Source organism: Austrofundulus limnaeus, unplaced genomic scaffold (genome assembly GCF_001266775.1).
Source record: "Austrofundulus limnaeus strain Quisiro unplaced genomic scaffold, Austrofundulus_limnaeus-1.0 Scaffold314, whole genome shotgun sequence".
Lineage (NCBI taxonomy): Eukaryota > Metazoa > Chordata > Actinopteri > Cyprinodontiformes > Rivulidae > Austrofundulus > Austrofundulus limnaeus.
In genome coordinates, this window is record NW_013952716.1 from 19,674 (window position 1) to 24,097 (window position 4,424).

A 4,424-nucleotide genomic window follows, 5' to 3' on the forward strand; every position below is an offset into this window, starting at 1 on the left:
TGTTTATCTTTCAATATTTAAAATCTTTAAGTCTAAAAGTGAAACCTGTTTGAACAAAAATCTTAGWAAAAATATGACACTTATTTTATTAAACTGTACACATGCAACTCTAAAGTTGTTCTGCACACAAATATTGATTCATATTGATGCTTATTAATGGATWTAGTTACAGCTGCAGTGTTTATGGTTTAGAAACAACAAAAAGTCTAACAGACGTGTATATAAGTTATTATGGGGACAGATGATTTAATTACAYTTTCTTATAAAAGACTGCTAATCATTCAGATGTCTTTGTGAAGTACATGTTTTTATATACTAGATAATTACTGTATAAAGCAATGGAACCAATACTGTTCAAAATGTACAATAATAATAATAATAATAATAATAATAATAATAATAATAATAATAATAATAATAATAAAAAACACTACCCTAAGTTTATGAAAAATCCTTATTGATAGTGTGGTTTCATTATATGATACAACAGCCTGCCATACCGGAGTGCAACTCTCGCTCTGTTATGCCTGACATTAAAAACATGTTAAGATATTCCACATTTAATCCAGTGTTTTTACAGTATGAACACACTAGGCTTCACTGAAAAACACCTTTTACCTCAATATTTCTATTTTAAAATAATAATCTGTTAATTCAATGACGTAATGACGGGGAAAAGTGCCGATTTAAATCGCTTTTCAGGCAGTGCTTACTCGGAGCAGGAGAGGAGTCCGCTTCAGGCCGGAGTACTTCCTCCTTTCGGTGCCGTTCAGGACCAGGACCGGGCTGAGCTGGGCTCCATGATGGCACCGACGASTCAGTCCGGATGTTCGAGGCTTCAGCAGGATCACCGGGAAAAATAAGAAAATAAAAGCCCCTTTTTTTGTCCCAGAGCTCGACGACAGAGCCGATGCCGCTACAGCAGGCCCACTGTGGTCAAGGGCTAATTTGTGTCTTAATGCCAGGCCCGCTGGAGACACAGAAACAGAAACAGAACCGAAGGGGSGAAACCGCGTCCGGAGCAGGTGCAGAGTGGTTAAAAACCAGACCTCGCGCTCTTCACGTGCTCTKTGTTTCGACAGCTGCTCGTGTTTTTGGCTGTCAGAGAAAGAAGGAGGGGATCCGGCCGTCTCACTTCTGTGTTTGTAGATTTTGGGCGCCGCTGAAATGGCAGCAGCATCACATCGCCTGACTCATCCCGCATCAGTACCACTACCGTAAAGCAGCGAGTAGCGTCGCAAMGACAACTCCCTTCAGACTCGAGCTACAGAAAACACTGGTCCCCAACAGCGAATTCACTCAACATATCTACAAAAACGGCATGTGTTGTCAAAYCTTGTACAAAGCGAAACGGAAGCGATATTTTCGCTTCAAAATAAAACACCGAGTCTGTAAATGCACGTGARCATGTCACACATTATGTCATGAAGCTAATTATGTCATAAACTAAACAAGACTGTGAATAACTTACACAAAACACTGAGTCAACAAAAACACATTTTTGTGACCTTTTATTGTTTTATGTTGAAGCAGTGAAAAGTTGCAAACTCACTACTGCCCTCCTGAGCTCGTGCGAGACTGCGCAGTCGCAGAAATGGCCACTGTTCGCGCTAACGCTACTGGGAAATGTCGTTTTTAGATACCAGCAGCTCCAAACAACAAAAAAACTTTATTTTATTGTGAATTTAAGATTTATTTTAAAGTTAGGGCAAAAAAATGAGCAAAATAACATTACATGCACCAGGTCTGGTCAAAATAAGTACTTATTTTGGTCTAGATATATTCATGTCGACTTCTGGTTCTTTGACAAACACTAAAATTTAGAGCAACAAATGTAGATTGAATATTTTATGAACATTGACATCATTTTTTTACATCACTGAAAACAAAGTTTGTTGTTACCTTTTTAATTAATAGACGAATCAGAAACCAGGATGCAAAAACAGTGTAAACATTTAAATGAAAAGAAAACATTAAATAAACGCAGCTGAAGTTTTAAACTAATATCTGTTAATGTTTAGTATGTATCRGACATGACTTTCAAGCAAGCCAAACTTTAGCTGATTAGCTGTAAAAATGACTGCATTTTAGCTATTTTTATGTTTACTAAGTTTGATTGGCTGTGGCAGCCAYCTTCAATCAGGTTCATACAAAATGTATTCAGATCTTTGTACATTCAGTTTTATGTTTTTTTGAGGTTTTAATAGAACCTTTACATTTTAAGTGAAATATTTTGCTAACAAATAAATGAACACAGACAGGAAGTTACAAGGTGGTATGTGATAATTATTAAAACAGGTGACTGCATTTTCCTTCTGACCCTCTCTGAACAATAGAGCCAATCAAGCTTATTGTTAGTCAATGGCCCTATTTTGCATGTGACTAACCTGTTTGTYCATGTGGAGGCAGTGCTTATAAGGCTGAGTTTCAACTGAAACTCATCAGACTGAAGAAGTCTCTTGGAGGAGAGACGAAACATTTCACTAAAGAAGAACCCAYCMAGAGGACCTACTTATTTATTTTTTCTTTTTGATGTTTTTCTRCCTGGATTACTGAGATGCATCAGGAACTAAACTGGATTAGCGTATTCAAACAATTACTCTCAATCAATTAATTAATTTAAAAGAGTTCGAAACAAAAGGTTTCTACTGTTGATCACTTTAAGATAAAATAGATTGGCATGATTAAACACCTTCCCTCAGTTATCTCAGACAAATCAACCAAACAGACGTTTACACAAMGGATTTTAATCAACTTTGATTAAAGTACCAAAGTATTAAAGTATTTTTTTAATTTTTTAATGTATTTTTAACTTATTTATTTATTGCATTCTATTTGTTCTTGGATGTTCCCAAACTGGGGGGAATCCATTTTGTTCATTTTATTAGTGGCTTCAGAGCAGAAACATTAAAGGAGCAGACATTGATTCYCAAGAGGAAAACCTTTTTCTTCCCCTTAAACTTCATAGATAAAAAGATGTTGACGTTATGTTCATACGCTCAACAGTCCATTTTGCTGATGTAACAATCAGCGTCTGCTCTGGGAGTGAATTGTTTTTAGTCCTCGCAGCCTTTGCTCCTCAGTCATGCCCACAAGTATGCGTCCCTAAATAATGTTTCTCCACCAGAGGGTTCACTTGCAAAGGCTGAAATTTCTGTCTGTATGAAATTATGAATAGCATTATACACAAAAATTATACTTTTATGCTTTTTAAGCTCAAAAYATTGGGGTCGCACTATACTCAGTGTATTATACATAAATAAATGTGGTGTATTTGTTTCTGTAGCCTAACCCTGACCCTTAAACTCAGTTAATAAAGGTGTCCCAATACCAGTTGTTCTCAAATGGAGTACAAGTACTTCAGTTTGGGTGCTCACGGATACTTAGAACCTAATTCTGTAAGTACATTTTTTGCTACTCCACAACAGATTTCATCTCAATAAATCTTAAAATGGCTAAATTACAGCCTTTTAAAGCTAACTGTGGTGGCCAACATGATCAACATTTAAAATTTGATTTAAAAATTTGTTTTCAGCTACTTTTGCTCTCTACAAATGGTTTAATAATAAGTTGTGACTAGCCTTTAGCATGTTTTTAGTCATTTTTAACTATGGCCACAGAAAATTTCAGCTCAGTATTTCTTAAAACAGCTAAATTAAAGCCCTTTGGAATTAGATGTGGTGACCATCTTGAATTTTCTAATCCAGAGTGCTTTTCTTTATTTGTAGCCATGTGCCCCCTTAAAAAAAACACCTTGGCCACCCCTTGCAAAAAAGKTCTAGCTCCACCCCTGTGAGTTTTCTTAATAGCATGACTTTAAAATATTACAACTATTTTCAGGTAAAATAAGACTTTGAGTTTCATCATAATATTCTAACTTTATTCATATTATGACTTCAATCTCGTAATTAAAAAGGTTGTAATTTAGAAAAGAAGTCCCAAAAAGATTATTTAAAAAACACAGGTACACATACAAACACACATCCTTGTAATTGCATCAAACTGAGGACTTTGTATTCACTTCCATTCATTTATGCCTAACCCAGATATTTTCTCTAAAATTAACCATAACTGGTCTATAGCTAACTCTAACCTGAAACCAAACTTAACCATACCTCTAAACCAACTAGTTAAGCACAGCAGAGCTGCAAATAAAGTGAGGACCACACTGTAAAAAATGAAATGTTGGATTTACTTAACCATGTTATGTGACCTGGTTCCACTTAACTGAGTTGAKWVAADTCAAAGCAATATACCAGTTTTTTAACCAAAGAACATGAGCATGTTGCTTTGAATTTACTCAACTCAGTTAAGTGGAACCAGGTCACATAACATGGTTAAGTGTAACTTACCCCAAAATAAACTTTTTTAACAAATAAACTGCCCAAATTGTGTCTTAAGTGTAATACCTTGCTATTTTTGAC

General features: G+C 35.5%; 1 protein-coding gene across 1 annotated transcript in view; it reads right to left on the reverse strand.

Moving 5' to 3' along the window:
* LOC106527197 (ras-related protein Rab-39B) overlaps window positions 1-1,282 on the reverse strand; it is a gene marked incomplete at its 3' end in the record, with an annotated part of 7,586 nt that extends 6,304 nt beyond the window's left edge. Inside the window, 1 exon segment of the mRNA XM_014022002.1 lies at window positions 714-1,282.
* Between the last annotated feature and the right edge of the window lie 3,142 nt (window positions 1,283-4,424).